At 38.6% G+C, this 17,482-nt stretch overlaps 5 non-coding genes across 5 annotated transcripts; 1 reads left to right on the top strand and 4 right to left on the bottom strand.

Annotated features, from left to right (window-relative positions):
• The first annotated feature begins 518 nt into the window (after nt 1-518).
• LOC113063524 (small nucleolar RNA U3) lies at nt 519-729 on the top strand. Its single transcript, XR_003278710.1, has one exon. It is a non-coding gene; the product is annotated as a small nucleolar RNA U3 (small nucleolar RNA).
• Nucleotides 730-10,789: 10,060 nt separating this feature from the next.
• Nucleotides 10,790-11,000, bottom strand: LOC113063515 (small nucleolar RNA U3). Its single transcript, XR_003278701.1, has one exon. It is a non-coding gene; the product is annotated as a small nucleolar RNA U3 (small nucleolar RNA).
• A 1,946-nt stretch (nt 11,001-12,946) lies between these two features.
• Nucleotides 12,947-13,154, bottom strand: LOC113063522 (small nucleolar RNA U3). Its single transcript, XR_003278708.1, has one exon. It is a non-coding gene; the product is annotated as a small nucleolar RNA U3 (small nucleolar RNA).
• Nucleotides 13,155-15,097: 1,943 nt separating this feature from the next.
• On the bottom strand, nt 15,098-15,308 carry LOC113063514 (small nucleolar RNA U3). Its single transcript, XR_003278700.1, has one exon. It is a non-coding gene; the product is annotated as a small nucleolar RNA U3 (small nucleolar RNA).
• A 1,956-nt stretch (nt 15,309-17,264) lies between these two features.
• LOC113063518 (small nucleolar RNA U3) lies at nt 17,265-17,473 on the bottom strand. The gene has a single exon (XR_003278704.1). It is a non-coding gene; the product is annotated as a small nucleolar RNA U3 (small nucleolar RNA).
• Nucleotides 17,474-17,482: the final 9 nt, after the last annotated feature.

Genomic DNA, 17,482 nt, shown 5'->3' with positions numbered 1-17,482 from the left:
TGTTTCAATTGCTTCAGATGTTCTATGTCTCACTGTTCTTGAATATATAGTTGGACCTAATGGTGGTTTAAACACATTTTGGAAACATGCAAAGACAGGCAGGTGGTCACTAATATCAGTCATTAGAATACCTCCATCAATTTTACCAATATCATTTGAAAATATATTATCAATTAATGTTGCTGATACTGTTGTTATTCTTGTTGGCTTTGCTATTACTGGGAATAATGTACTATTATAAAAAGCATTAATAAATTCTGTGGTCTTCTTATGTCCACCTGGATTAAGCAGGTCAACATTAAAGTCACCACAGACAATATTTGTCTTATTTCCATTTGAATTGAACATGTTCCCTATAAACCCATTAAAAATATCCAATAATGAACCAGGTGTTCTATATATATACAGCAAACAATTATATTCTTTTGTTTTTCCATACGAATCTCAACAGTAACACATTCTAATATATTTTCAATAGTGGTTGACATACTAGCCATTATATTACATTGCAGTAAGTTAAGACTATATTTTCAGGGATCATTTCTATAATTATTTATTTTGAACTGTGTTTTGAAAGTGATTGTCTCTCAACCCATGATGAAGAGCTGTAATCATACTTTCTAAGAGTGAGTTGAGACCGGAACTATGATTTTGATCACAAGTTCTGTCATTGATGAGTGTTTATATTGCTTTTGGCAATATTCATGTAAGAAGTATGATCTGAGTGGTGTTGATGTGATTTGGTTTTGGACTAAAAAACTAAATCCAGTTGGTCAAAAATGCAGCTACAAGAGTTTTCACTAGAACCAGGATTCATGATCATATCAGCCTGGTTTTGTCAACACAGTACTGACTCTTTATTAAACACTATAAATTTATTAGTACTTATAAAGCTCTGAATGGTTTAGCACCTCAGTACATGAGCAAACTCTTATTCAGTGTTGGGCAAGCTACTTGGAAAATGTAGTGAGCTAAACTACCAGTTACTCTACAGTAAATGAAGCTTCACTACACTGAAGCTACCCCCTGGGAAATGTAGCAAGCTAAGCTACATCAACAGTAGCTTGCTACATCTAAGCTACTTTTAAAATTACATTTTTATGTTGAACACGTTTTATTAGAAGTCAATGCTATCTCAGTGCTTAAAACTGTCAGTCAAACAGATAGGCAGGTGTAATTGTTTAGTTTAATAGTTTTTTGTGTTCCTTATCAATTTGGCAACAAAAACAATCAAAATACATGTAATTAACAATGTGCGCACAAGTAAGTGTATGCACCTGTTGCATGGGCATGCTTAATATACTGTAGGAGTTTGCAGAACAAAATGCAAGACCTCCAAACAGTACAAAAAAAATGGCCAGGCTGGCCCTTATGAAACAAAAATATATTGCAGTATATTGGAAAATATCATGTAATATATTAGGCATATATTCTTATATATATTAATTTTTTCCAATATATTGCAATATATTGAAAGCGGCAATAATTTGTATATTTTGCAATATATTATATAATATATGTGTCATCAATATATTATTAAATGTATTCAAATATATAAAATATTAGAAATAAAAAGGAAAATAATATATTACAATATATCACAATATATTTTAAGAAATATATTGGTAAATATGTTTTCCTTTCGTAAGGGGGACCCTGATAATTTTTACAAGCAGCATCTGAAAACATATTTTCTCTCTGCTATCTCAGTCAGTGTCATGTACTTGTCGAGGTACAGCCACGGCGACTCACTCCTCGGGATTAACTGTTCTCCGACCTCATCCGATGCCATCATTTCATCAAACAATTTTTTTGCGTGACTGGCCAAGGAGTGGTACCATCCGGAGCAGAAGGTGGCGGTAATGCATCATAAAGATGGTTGGTTGCTATCTACCGTAAACACGAACAGGATGAAGGATCCAGGATCAACGATCTTAGCAGTTGTATTTCCCGATCTGAGTTTGAGCTTTAGAAATGCTTGTGAAAATGTAGCTTGTGTGGAAGCTACCGCGCTACTTGGTAAAAAAAAAGAGTTTCGCTACTGAAAAGCTATTTGATTCAGAAAGTAGCGAAGCTACGACCAAGCTACTGAGAAATGTAGTGAAACTAGTAGCTTCGCTGCTTGTAGCGACGCTACTGCCCAACACTGCTCTTATTATAGTCCTCCACGTCCGCTGCACTCTCAAAACTCTGGCTATTTGATAATACCTAGAATATCAAAATCAACCGAGGGAGGCATACCCTTTTCCTATTTACCCTTAGCAAAAAGTAGTATACTTCAAGTTTATTTTATTAAGTTTACTTAAGTAACGTACAAGTATACTTATAAGTGTACTTTATGTAGCAAGTATACAAAGTGTTCTAGTGTTCTAGTAGTATACTTGTAAGTGTACTGTTTCAATACTCCTTGGGACTAAATCGGCCCACTTTCTAGTATATAAAATATACTTTTAAATATACTTTAAGTATAACAGTAGCAAACTTTGAGTACACAACTAGTTTACCTCTATGTTTGTAGTTTGTACTGCAATTATAATAAAAGTGAAATTGATTTGCTGATAGTTTACTAATTAAATACTTTGTACACGTATACTGCAAGTAAACTCATAAGTTTTCTTTAAGTGAAATTTATATCATACTTTAAGACTACTATGTCCCTATTCAGGTTTGAATTTGTATAAATTTTGTTACATGAATATCTGAGCATGCAAAACATACAAAGAAAGAACACTGTATCTGCTTGTAAACAAAAACATTTCATTCTAGCTTCATGCATTCTTTTTTAAACACTTTAATGTGGGTAAGTTACAAAACAAAAGTTGATACACAGCAAAATCCCCAGTGTTAATTTAACACTCTGAGTGTGGACTCATATAAACACTGAAGCAGTGTTAAAAGTAACACTGAAGCAGAGTTGAAGTTAATGAGATAATTAAGAAGTTAATTGAGTTATGACTGGGCATTATTGAAGACACCTGATGTTAACAAGCAGAATCACCACCCGAGAAAATCACAATTTGTGTCACCATTGTAGCGGTCAGTGTTTGATTTAGCTGGGATCTTGGCTTGTGACTTTTTACTTTTAAAGTTTGTTTGTCAAACCAAGAGCAAAAACCATTGCGTGTTGATGATTATGTTTTAATGTAATTGTTGTTTGACATGAGTCACTGAACTCATTTACAGTGTTTTCTCAAAGTAAAACTTCTGTTATCGATTGTCACAGCTTTGATTCCTCAATGAAAAAGTCTGCATTTTCTATACAGTTTGTAGGTATCTCTTGCAAGTGATTCAGATTTTTTTTTTTTATTAAAGAGGTTTAATTTTAGGCACACACAGAAAACAATAATCAGTGTATGAATCTCAACAATGGTGACAAACAGCATATTCAGATAAACACACCAACTCTGAACATCACAAAACTAGATACTAAAAATGAACATAAAAACAGCAAAAATAAAATATAGTTAGAATAAAAAGTTAAAAAGACAGTTCAGCTCATAATATATTTATGCCGCAATGCATGATGGGAGCCATGGATGAGTTTTTATTGGCTATAACATGCTTTTTTGATGGTCACCGTTGTTGTGATGCTCACGCTGATTCCTGATGTCTGTGTGTCTAAACAAAAGATCTCTTTTTTTTTTTTTTTATGTAGAACTAACTATTAAAAACATGTCATGTTATGGCAAAAATGCTGGGTTGCTTACTTTTCTTTTTCACTTAATTTATGTATACAGGAAAGAAACTTAAACTCAGGCATTCAGATCACTCTATAACAAATAGCTCAAATCACAATCAATGGCACACATGATTGCCTTTGCTGTGGTCTGTCTGTATGATATAATTCAGTCACCACAGCCACATAAAATCTAAAGTTAATAACTGAAGGGTCAAGATCCCAACTAAAGCAAACACTGACCACTACAATGGGGACACACAAATTGTGATTTTCTCGGGTGGTGGTTCTGCTTGTTAACATCAGGTGTCTTCAATAATGGTCAATCATAATTCAATTAACTTCTTAATTATCTCATTAACTTCAACTCTGCTTCAGTGTTACTTTTAACACTGCTTTAGTGTTTATATGAGTCCACACTCAAGAGTGTTAAATTAACACTGGAGATTTTGCTGTGTAGATGCAGGCTACGCACACTTTAACTACACAGAAATACTTGCAAAATTCCAATCAGACAACGGATGAGGAGATTTCGCTCAAGAGCAATTGATGACATGGCTGAGAAGAAAATATTTAAGGGTAGGTATTATTTTGGTTTTTATGACCTACATGTACATTTTACCAGTTGTTACCTACAGTTTATACAAACATTATGGTCATCGACCAGTGATTGATATCTCAAACATAATAATAGCGGTTAGACATTGGATTTTGGTTGAAAATGAAAATCGGGTTGACGTCTAAATCCAACGACTGTTTGACGTCAAGCTCCAATGTTGGGCAGATGCTGAATTTTGGCTGGAATAACCCCCCCCCCCCAAAAAAAACACAAAAAAACGGTGAAATGCATGGCAGTACACATATTACCAGCTTCACTTATTACTAACCAGTTTTACTTTATTTCTGTCAGATGTCTACAGAAGTTATTTTTGAGAATTAACAGAGGGTTAGATGTTGATGTTTTATTTGAAAATGTTTGGTCACCATTATTGTGATCAGTGTTTGCTTTAGTTGGGTAGTTTGACTTGTGGCTTAGGGAGTTTGTGGTTCCTGTAATAGTGTTATAAAAGGAGCCATAAACAAAGATAAGGTGGTATAGTTTTCATCATCATTAAGAAAAATGATTGAGAAAATATTTTTTATCGTCATTGACCCAAAGGGGTTATTTATTATTAACGAACAATATTCAAGAGACAATACTTTCTTCCCTCTGATCAGACATTCTGAAATTTTATTTTTAAATACATTTTGGGAGAAAAAGCTTTCAAGACACATAGATAATCATCAATAATCAGTATGTGAATCTCAACAATGGTGACACGCTCCATGCAGCAATGCATGCTGGGAGCCACCATAGTATAAAACACATGGCTCCCAGCATGCATTGCTGCATGAAGCATGTCACCATTGTTGATATTCATACGCTGATTTTCGATGTCTGTGTGTGTCAGCGTAGGTTAAGTTTTTTGAGGTCAAGTTTGTTAAAAGATTTTAACTGATTGTTATAATACCGCTGGATCTCATGTGGCAGAAATGCAGGGTTTGTACTATGAATGTACTAATGGAACAACATAATTGTTAGATTAAAAAACATCAGCAAATCAGGTTATTTCATGATGATTATAAAACCATTAACAGGTAACAGCCATCACTTGATCTCATGTCACTTTAGCTTTCTTTGATGCTGCAAATGTGCTCGACAAACATACTGTCACAGCAGCCACAATAGCCAAAACATATAATAAATGTTAAGAGCTCAACTAATGGAAACACTAATCACTGTTATGGTGTTTAACTGTTATATGTTATGGAAATTAAACACATTAGAGTTAAACCCCTGTTAATTTTCAATAGGAGCTTTTGTAGATGTCTAACAGAAATAAAGTCAGTCTGGTTAGTAATAAGTGAAGCTGGTAATGCTGTTTGTGGAGTTGTTTAATCCTCCTCTGCTGAGATCTTGAGATATTTAATGTGCTGCCATACATTTCACCCATTGTTGCAGTGTGGTGCTTATTTCAACCAAAATTCAACATCTGTCTGTTGTTGGAGTTTGATGTCACACAAAGTTGGGTTTAGACGTCAACCCGACTTTAATTTTCAACTAATATATTTACTACTGACTGATGTTGGATTAGTTGGAGTCCAACGTCTTCCTGACGTCACAATGATGTACTGTGCCTGCTGGGTGGTGTTTCTTTTTCTTCTTCACTTGTGTATTTTTGAAAATTTTGAACAGAAGATGCATACTAGCACCCTCTACCATAAAACAATGAAAACACAGATTCTAGGAGTATAGATCAAATATATTTAGACTTTTTGTAAGTATAAGTCAAGTATACTTAAACGTAATTTTAAGTATATTTCTGAGAAGTACATAACGAGCATTTTTGAGAAGTACATAAAAAGTAAACTTAAAGTATACTTTCCTATTTTTATTTAAAAGAAGTATACTAATAGCACACTTGAATAAACTTCTTTTTCGTAAGGGTAGCGCCCAAACTCTGGAATAATCTAACACTGTTCAGGAGGCAGACACACTCTGTCATTTTAAATCTAGATTAAAGACCAAGTCAACGAATGGCACTGTAAATGAAGTGTCACCAACGAAGCGAGTGAGAGGCTTTATATAAAAGGTAAACAATGAGTCTGCACACCAGAAAATGCTCCTTAGCAATTTTAATGATTGCTCACCAAATTGCTAAGGAGCATTTTCTGGAGTGCGGACTCATTGTTTACCTTTGCAACTACTTGTCTGCCCAGCACCCAGTTTTAAGGTTTAGGATGTGCGTGCTGTACCTTTGAATTCTAGGCTTTATATAAAACAAATCATTTATATAAAATAAAAAGAAAGCCTGACCCCTTCTGTCACCTATGCAGTAGTGCAAGTCAAGGTACATATATGCATAAGTTCTGGGACTGAACAAAGAATTGAGATGTTTTGGTCCTCGGTGCAGGACATGTTGACTGATCTTCTTAAGACTCAGATTCAAAAGGATCCAGTGCTTTTTCTTTTGTTGGATGATTCCTCGCTATCACTGTCTGTCAATCAGATGAGGATTTTGTCTGCTGCCCTCACTGCTGACAAAAAGGTTATCCTGAAACTTTGGTTTGAGCCATCTATCCCAGCTACGTCTACTTGGATGTCCTATCTGCTGGACATTGCTCTTTTGGAGTGTACCACAGCTAAAGTGCATGGAGCCACCAGAAGGACAGTACAGTTTTGGTTGGACCTTGTTGAGACTTTATCAGACCTCTTGAAATCTTGAGAGGTATTGGTTATACCTCTAAACAATGATTCCCCTGTGGAGGACTATAATACAATAAGAGTTTGCTCATGTACTGAGGTGCTAAACCATTCAGAGCTTTATAAGTACTAATTAGTAGCATTTTAAAATCTATACACTGTTTTAATAGGGAGCCAGTGTTGTGTTGACAGAACCGGGTTGATATGGTCATAAATCCTGGTTCTAGTGAGAACTCTTGCTGCTGCATTTTGGACCAGCTGGACTTTGGTATTAAGCATGTAGAACAACCACACAACAAAACATAACAATAATCTAACTTTGAGGTCATGAACTCATAATTACAATTTCTGCATTAGACATTGAGAACATAGTCAGCAAATTCAAAATTCCGGAAAAAAGTTTGTTCTCTCGTCGACACTTTCATAATGTAAGTCGGCCGACCCCAAGTGGTAGAACAACACCATTCGTGACTTGTTTTTCTAAATTTCATGTTTCAAACAGAACACTCTTTTAAGGACTGTAAAAAGATGGACTAATGAAGCAGAGCAGGATTTACATTCTTGTTTTGACCTCACTGATTGGAGTGTTTTTGAAGCTGCTGCCACCGATCTGGATGAACTCACAGAGACCGTAACATCATATATCAGTTTCTGTGAGGATATATGTATTCGTACAAAGACTCAACTAATTTACAATAATGACAAACCGTGGTTCACTGCAAAACTCAGACAGCTCCGTCAGGCCAAAGAAGATGCTTGCGTGAAGGGGGACAATGTCTTGTATAAACAGGCTAAATACACACTGGAAAAAGAGATCAAAGTGGCAAAGAGGAACTATTCTGAAAAAATAAGGACTCAGTTCACTTCCATCGACTCAGCATCAGTGTGGAAAAGTCTAAAGAAGATCACCAATTACAAGACACCACCCCCCAGCACTGTAGAGAATCAACGACTGGCAGACGATCTGAACGAGTTTTACTGAAGGTTTGAAAGAACACCCATCACCTGCCCTGAACGCCTCCCCACACAACCATTCACACCATTCACAACTCCTGCATCCAGCCCTGAATGCCTCTCCAAACAAACGTTCACACCATTAACAGCTCCTGCAACCCATCCTGAACACCTCTCCAATCAAGCACTCTCACCATTCACACCTCCTGCATCCCCCCTCTCCCCCACACCTGCAGTTCAGATCAGCGAGGATGCGGTGCGCCAGGTCTTCTGGAAGCAGAAAAGGAAAAAAGCACCGGGCCCAGATTGTGTTACACCAGCCTGTCTAAAATCCTGTGCTGACCAGCTGGCCCCCATCTTCACACGGATTTTCAACAGATCACTGGAGCTGTGCGAAGTCCCTTCATGCTTCAAGCGCTCCACCATCATCCCCATCCTTAAGAAAACCAAAATTACAGGACTAAATGACTACAGGCCTGTGGCTCTAATGTCTGTAGTCATGAAGTCATTTGAGAAACTGGTGCTGGCCCACCTGAAGGAAATCACTGGGCCCTTGCTGGATCCTCTTCAGTTTGCCTACAGAGCAAACAGGTCTGTGGACGATGCAGTAAACATCGGACTGCATTATGTTCTGCAACACCTAGACAGACCGGGGACTTATGTGAGGATCCTGTTTGTGGACTTCAGCTCGGCCTTCAACATGATCATCCCAAACCTCCTCCTGCCCAAACTAAATCAGCTCTCCGTGCCCACCTCCATCTGTCAGTGGATCAACAGCTTCCTGACAGACAGGCAGCAGCTAGTGAGGTTGGGAAAATACACATCATGCACCCGTATAATCAGCACCGGAGCTCCCCAGGGCTGTATCCTCTCCCCACTGCTCTTCTCCCTGTACACTAATGATTGCACGTCTAAGGACCCCTCTGTCAAGCTCCTGAAGTTTGCAGACGACACCACACTCATCGGCCTCATTCAGGAGTCTGCTTACAGACAGGAGGTAAAAGAGCTGGCTGTCTGGTGCACTCTCAACAACCTGGAGCTTAACACACTCAAAACAGTGGAGATGATCGTGGACTTCAGGAGAAACCCCCCTGCACTCCCCCCACTCACCATCATGAACAGCACTGTGACTGCAGTGGAGTCATTCAGGTTCCTGGGCACCACTATCTCTCTGGACCTGAAGTGGGACATTCGCATTGACTCCATTGTGAAAAAGGCCCAGCAGAGGTTGTACTTCCTTCGCCAGCTGAGGAAGTTTAACCTGCCACAGGAGCTGCTGAAACAGTTCTACTCCACCATCATCGAATCCATCCTCTGCACTTCAGTAACTGTCTGGTTCAGCTCAGCTTCTAAATCTGACCTCAGAAGACTACAGAGGGTAGTCCGGACTGCTGAGCGAATCATCGGTACAACCCTCCCTTCTATTCAAGAACTGTACTTATCCAGAGTGAGAAAAAGCGCTGTCAAAATCACTCTGGAACCCTCACATCCAGCACACTCCCTCTTTGAACTGTTGCCATCTGGTCGATGCTACAGAGCACTGAGCACCAGAAAGACCAGACACAGGACCAGTTTCTTCCCCCAGGCAATCCATCTTATGAACAGCTGATAATAACTGCGAACACACTACACTTTATATTTATATGCACATACACTTATTTATCTAACACACATACTTAGTATACACTTAAATTTTGCACATAATACACATGTACATACATAACTGCATTTTGTTATATACCTGCCTACAATTGTCAATTTGTATATTGTCATTCACTATCTACTTATTTGTATTTTTTATTCTTTTAGTATGTGTTTTATGTTCTGTCGCTGTCATTCTGTTGTACTGTGGAGCTTCTGTCACGAAAACAAATTCCTCGTATGTGTAAACATACCTGGCAATAAAGCTCATTCTGATTCTGATTCAGTTTTCAGTTTTACAGGCAGTTCATCATTGAATTACACGATGTCTTCGTTCAGCTCAGTTCGGTTTAAATAGTATCTGTGAAATCAAGTCGATGATATCGCTGGAAATAAGTTTCCCCAGCTAAGCGAGTGAGAGGCGGCAGCGGCAAGGAACCAAAACTCCATCGGTGACAGAATGGAGACCAAGCTGTGGGAGAAACCAGGCTCAGTCGGTGGGCCAGTTCTTCTCTGGCCAGACGACCCAGGAGGTTGATCCATGCTGCAACAAAGTTAGATTGTCATCTGGTTCCGTAGTCTTGTCCCAATGGCCATCTAGGAGACAAGGTCTTCACTGGGGATCTGTCTCTGGGGCTCAATAGGAAAAGGGTCTGCCTCCCTCGGTTGATTTTGATATTCTAGGTATTATCAAATAGCCAGAGTTTTGAGAGTGCAGCGGACGTGGAGGACTATAATACAATAAGAGTTTGCTCATGTACTGAGGTGATAAACCATTCAGAGCTTTATAAGTACTAATTAGTAGGCTTTTAAAATCTATACACTGTTTTAATAGGGAGCCAGTGTTGTGTTGACAGAACCGGGCTGATATGGTCATAAATCCTGGTTCTAGTGAGAACTCTTGCTGCTGCATTTTGGACCAACTGGACTTTGTTATTAAGCATGTAGAACAACCACACAACAAAACATAACAATAATCCAACTTTGAGGTCATGAACTCATAATTACCATTTCTGCATTTGACATTGAGAACATAGTCAGCAAATTCAAAATTGCGGAAAAAAGTTTGTTCTCTCGTCACCACTTTCATAATTTAAGTTGGCCGACCCCAAGTGGAAGAACAACACAGTTCATGATTTGTTTTGTTAAATTTGATGTTTCAAACAGAACACTCTACTACATCTTCCCAAAAAAGCTAAATCTGAATTATTCAGTATGGACTCCATACAGAATACATCTCTTTTAAAAATCCTCCAAAACCAAATCACATCAAAACCACTCAGATCATACTCCTTTCTTCAATATTGCCAAGAGCAATACGAACGCTCATCGGTGACAGAACTTGTGATCGAAGTCACAGTTCCATCCTCAATTCACTCTCAGAAAGGAGCATTACAGCTCATCATCGTGGGTTGGGAGACAAACACTTTTGAAACACATTTCCAAGTAAAAAACTATAGAAATGATCCCTGAAAATATAGTCTTAACTTCATATCTCAACTCAAACGGAATTCCATTCTGAAGCACCGCCTCCTCTCTGATGGTTTGCGTAGTTGATTTCTATAAACACATGAACCAGTGTCCATATGGGTTTTACCTGATCTCGGATAAATTGACTAATTTTGTCCGCGTTTCAATGACATATTTGAACATTCAAAAAGGTGTTGTAATTAATAGTCTCTTATTGGCCTCATGAATCAAGCTCTGTATAGATTAGAAATATATATTATACAGAGACTTGATAATTAATGGTATTGTACGATTTGTTAATTGCATTCAATAGATTACACTTTTAACAAAACATTCACCACTGGATTGCAAAAGGTGTTTTAAGAAAAGTTTGAGCTGATTTCTTGTTGCAATTAAACCACTCTGACCAGCACACTTCAACAGAGTGTGGCCCTTTGGAGCTCTGCGAAACAGCGAACCCTTTTACCAGGCAATTGGTTCAGTCAAGTCACCTCATTGTATATAGCGCTTTTAACAGTACAGATTTGGTCAAAGCAGCTTCTCAGTATCCAAATAGGAAAATAGTGTGTCAATGAAAAAGGACAACAGTAGACATTCAGTTTTCAGTTTAAAGGCTGTTCATCATTGAATTACACGATGTCTTCGTTCAGCTCAGTTTGGTTTAAATAGTATCTTTGAAATCAAGTCGATGATATCGCTGGAAATAAGTTTCCCCAGCTAAGCGAGTGAGAGGCGGCAGCGGCAAGGAACCAAAACTCCATCGGTGACAGAATGGAGACCAAGCTGTGGGAGAAACCAGGCTCAGTCGGTGGGCAAGTTCTTCTCTGGCCAGACGACCCAGGAGGTTGATCCATGCTAAAACAAAGTTACATTGTCATCTGGTTCCGTAGTCTTGTCCCAATGGCCATCTAGGAGACAAGGTCTTCACTGGGGATCTGTCTCTGGGGCTCATCTAGTTTTCCTGGTCCCCCCTGAAATTCAGAACTGGAGAGGTCGTCTCTAGGTGCTGATCCACAATCTGAGCTGGATACGTATTGGATCTGGTGGCTACGGTAACCTGGGAATAAGAAAGAAACAGACTAATATTAGCGTAGATGCCATTCTTCTTATGATGTAACAAGTACATTGTGTGTTATTGGAAGTGTTCCCAGTTCCGGTCTACCTATTTACTGCAGCCTAACAGTCATTTAATGGATTTGTCTGACAGAAATGTGTATGTTATGTGTAAGCCATCTTAAAGAGATGGTTCCTTGATCTAGATTTAAAATGACAGAGTGTGCCTGCCTCCTGAACAGTGTTAGATTATTCCAGAGTTTGGGCGCTAAATAGGAAAAGGGTCTGCCTCCCTCGGTTGATTTTGATATTCTAGGTATTATCAAATAGCCAGAGTTTTGAGAGTGCAGCGGATGTGGAGGACTATAATACAATAAGAGTTTGCTCATGTACTGAGGTGTGCTAAACCATTCAGAGCTTTATAAGTACTAATTAGTATGCTTTTAAAATCTATACACTGTTTTAATAGGGAGCCAGTGTTGTGTTGACAGAACCGGGCTGATATGGTCATAAATCCTGGTTCTAGTGAGAACTCTTGCTGCTGCATTTTGGTCCAACTGGACTTTGTTATTAAGCATGTAGAACAACCACACAACAAAACATAACAATAATCCAACTTTGAGGTCATGAACTCATAATTACCATTTCTGCATTTGACATTGAGAACATAGTCAGCAAATTCAAAATTGCGGAAAAAGGTTTGTTCTCTCGTCACCACTTTCATAATGTAAGTTGGCCGACCCCAAGTGGAAGAACAACACAGTTCATGATTTTTTTTGTTAAATTTGATGTTTCAAACAGAACACTCTACTACGTCTTCCCAAAAAAGCTAAATCTGACTTATTCAACATGGATTCCATAGAAAATACACCTCTTTCAAAAATCCTCCAAAACCACATCACATCAAAACCACTCAGATCATACCCCTTTCTTCAATATTGCCAAGAGCAATAGGAATGCTCATCGGTGACAGACCTTGTGATCAAAGTCACAGTTCCATCCTCAATTCACTCTCAGAAAGGAGCATTACAGCTCATCATCGTGGGTTGGGAGACACTTTGGAAACACATTTCCAAGTAAAAAAACTATAAAAATGATCCCTGAAAATATAGTCTTAACTTCATAGCTCAACTCAAACGGAATTCCATTCTGAAGCACCGCCTCCTCTCTGATGGTTTGCGTAGTTGATTTCTATAAACACATGAACCAGTGTCCATATGGGTTTTACCTGATCTCGGATAAATTGACCAATTTTGTCCACGTTTCAATGACATATTTGAACTTTCAAAAAGGTGTTGTAATTAATAGTCTCTTATTGGCCTCATGAATCAAGCTCTGTATATATTAGAAATATATATTATACAGACACTTGATAATTAATGGTATTGTACGATTTGTCAATTGCATTCAATAGATTACACTTTTAACAAAACATTCACCACTGGTTTGCAAAAGGTGTTTTAAGAAAAGTTTGAGCTGATTTCTTGTTGCAATTAAACCACTCTGACCAGCACACTTCAACAGAGTGTGGCCCTTTGGAGCTCTGCGAAACAGCGAACCCTTTTACCAGGCAATGGGTTCAGTCAAGTCACCTCATTGTATATAGCGCTTTTAACAGTACAGATTTGGTCAAAGCAGCTTCTCAGTATCCAAATAGGAAAATAGTGTGTCAATGAAAAAGGACAACAGTAGACATTCAGTTTTCAGTTTAAAGGCAGTTCATCATTGAATTACACGATGTCTTCGTTCAGCTCAGTTCAGTTTAAATAGTATCTGTGAAATCAAGTCGATGATATCGCTGGAAATAAGTTTCCCAGCTATGCGAGTGAGAGGCGGCAGCGGCAAGGAATCAAAACTCCATCGGTGACAGAATGGAGACCAAGCTGTGGGAGAAACCAGGCTCAGTCGGTGGGCCAGTTCTTCTCTGGCCAGACGACCCAGGAGGTTGATCCATGCTGCAACAAAGTTAGATTGTCATCTGGTTCCGTAGTCTTGTCCCAATGGCCATCTAGGAGACAAGGTCTTCACTGGGGATCTGTCTCTGGGGCTCATCTAGTTTTCCTGGTCCCCCCTGAAATTCAGAACTGGAGAGGTCGTCTCTAGGTGCTGATCCACAATCTGAGCTGGATACGTACTGGATCTGGTGGCTACGGTAACCTGGGAATAAGAAAGAAACAGACTAATATTAGCGTAGATGCAATTCTTCTTATGATGTAACAAGTACATTGTGTGTTATTGGAAGTGTTCCCAGTTCCGGTCTACCTATTTACTGCAGCCTAACAGTCATTTAATGGATTTGTCTGACAGAAATGTGTATGTTATGTGTAAGCCATCTTAAAGAGATGGTTCCTTGATCTAGATTTAAAATGACAGAGTGTGTCTGCCTCCTGAACAGTGTTAGATTATTCCAGAGTTTGGGCGCTAAATAGCAAAAGGGTCTGCCTCCCTCGGTTGATTTTGATATTCTAGGTATTATCAAATAGCCAGAGTTTTGAGAGTGCAGCGGACGTGGAGGACTATAATACAATAAGAATTTGCTCATGTACTGAGGTGCTAAACCATTCAGAGCTTTATAAGTACTAATTAGTAGGCTTTTAAAATCTATACACTGTTTTAATAGGGAGCCAGTGTTGTGTTGACAGAACCGGGCTGATATGGTCATAAATCCTGGTTCTAGGGAGAACTCTTGCTGCTGCATTTTGGACCAACTGGACTTTGTTATTAAGCATGTAGAACAACCACACAACAAAACATAACAATAATCCAACTTTGAGGTCATGAACTCATAATTACCATTTCTGCATTTGACATTGAGAACATAGTCAGCAAATTCAAAATTGCGGAAAAAAGTTTGTTCTCTCGTCACCACTTTCATAATTTAAGTTGGCCGACCCCAAGTGGAAGAACAACACAGTTCATGATTTGTTTTGTTAAATTTGATGTTTCAAACAGAACACTCTACTACATCTTCCCAAAAAAGCTAAATCTGAATTATTCAGTATGGACTCCATACAGAATACATCTCTTTTAAAAATCCTCCAAAACCAAATCACATCAAAACCACTCAGATCATACTCCTTTCTTCAATATTGCCAAGAGCAATACGAACGCTCATCGGTGACAGAACTTGTGATCGAAGTCACAGTTCCATCCTCAATTCACTCTCAGAAAGGAGCATTACAGCTCATCATCGTGGGTTGGGAGACAAACACTTTTGAAACACATTTCCAAGTAAAAAACTATAGAAATGATCCCTGAAAATATAGTCTTAACTTCATATCTCAACTCAAACGGAATTCCATTCTGAAGCACCGCCTCCTCTCTGATGGTTTGCGTAGTTGATTTCTATAAACACATGAACCAGTGTCCATATGGGTTTTACCTGATCTCGGATAAATTGACTAATTTTGTCCGCGTTTCAATGACATATTTGAACATTCAAAAAGGTGTTGTAATTAATAGTCTCTTATTGGCCTCATGAATCAAGCTCTGTATAGATTAGAAATATATATTATACAGAGACTTGATAATTAATGGTATTGTACGATTTGTTAATTGCATTCAATAGATTACACTTTTAACAAAACATTCACCACTGGTTTGCAAAAGGTGTTTTAAGAAAAGTTTGAGCTGATTTCTTGTTGCAATTAAACCACTCTGACCAGCACACTTCAACAGAGTGTGGCCCTTTGGAGCTCTGCGAAACAGCGAACCCTTTTACCAGGCAATTGGTTCAGTCAAGTCACCTCATTGTATATAGCGCTTTTAACAGTACAGATTTGGTCAAAGCAGCTTCTCAGTATCCAAATAGGAAAATAGTGTGTCAATGAAAAAGGACAACAGTAGACATTCAGTTTTCAGTTTAAAGGCTGTTCATCATTGAATTACACGATGTCTTCGTTCAGCTCAGTTTGGTTTAAATAGTATCTTTGGAAATCAAGTCGATGATATCGCTGGAAATAAGTTTCCCCAGCTAAGCGAGTGAGAGGCGGCAGCGGCAAGGAACCAAAACTCCATCGGTGACAGAATGGAGACCAAGCTGTGGGAGAAACCAGGCTCAGTCGGTGGGCAAGTTCTTCTCTGGCCAGACGACCCAGGAGGTTGATCCATGCTAAAACAAAGTTACATTGTCATCTGGTTCCGTAGTCTTGTCCCAATGGCCATCTAGGAGACAAGGTCTTCACTGGGGATCTGTCTCTGGGGCTCATCTAGTTTTCCTGGTCCCCCCTGAAATTCAGAACTGGAGAGGTCGTCTCTAGGTGCTGATCCACATCTGAGCTGGATACGTATTGGATCTGGTGGCTACGGTAACCTGGGAATAAGAAAGAAACAGACTAATATTAGCGTAGATGCCATTCTTCTTATGATGTAACAAGTACATTGTGTGTTATTGGAAGTGTTCCCAGTTCCGGTCTACCTATTTACTGGCAGCCTAACAGTCATTTAATGGATTTGTCTGACAGAAATGTGTATGTTATGTGTAAGCCCATCTTAAAGAGATGGTTCCTTGATCTAGATTTAAAATGACAGGAGTGTGCCCTGCCTCCTGAACAGTGTTAGATTATTCCAGAGTTTGGGCGCTAAATAGGAAAAGGGTCTGCCTCCCTCGGTTTGATTTTGATATTCTAGGTATTATCAAATAGCCAGAAGTTTTGAGAGTGCAGCGGAATGTGGAGGACTATAATACAATAAGAGTTTGCTCATGTACGTGAGGTGTGCTAAAACCAATTCAGAGCTTTTATAGTACTAATTAGTATGCTTTTAAAATCTATACACTGTTTTAATAGGGAGCCAGTGTTGTGTTGACAGAACCGGGCTGATATGGTCATAAATCCTGGTTCTAGTGAGAACTCTTGCTGCTGCATTTTGGTCCAACTGGACTTTGTTATTAAGCATGTAGAACAACCAACACAACAAAACATAACAATAATCCAACTTTGAGGTCATGAACTCATAATTACCATTTCTGCATTTGACATTGAGAACATAGTCAGCAAATTCAAAATTGCGGAAAAAGGTTTGTTCTCTCGTCACCACTTTCATAATGTAAGTTGGCCGACCCAAGTGGAAAGAACAACACAGTTCATGATTTTTTTTGTTAATTTGATGTTTCAAACAGAACACTCTACTACGTCTTCCCAAAAAAGCTAAATCTGACTTATTCAACATGGACTCCATAGAAAATACACCTCTCTCAAAAATCCTCCAAAACCACATCACATCAAAACCACTCAGATCATACTCCTTTCTTCAATATTGCCAAGAGCAATACGAACGCTCATCGGTGACAGAACTTGTGATCAAAGTCACAGTTCCATCCTCAATTCACTCTCAGAAAGGAGCATTACAGCTCATCATCGTGGGTTGGGACAACACTTTCGAAACACATTTCCAAGTAAAAAAACTATAGAAATGATCCCTGAAAATATAGTCTTAACTTCATA

Source organism: Carassius auratus, chromosome 45 (genome assembly GCF_003368295.1).
Source record: "Carassius auratus strain Wakin chromosome 45, ASM336829v1, whole genome shotgun sequence".
Taxonomy (NCBI): Eukaryota; Metazoa; Chordata; class Actinopteri; order Cypriniformes; family Cyprinidae; genus Carassius; species Carassius auratus.
This window is presented reverse-complemented; position numbering and strand designations above follow the sequence as displayed.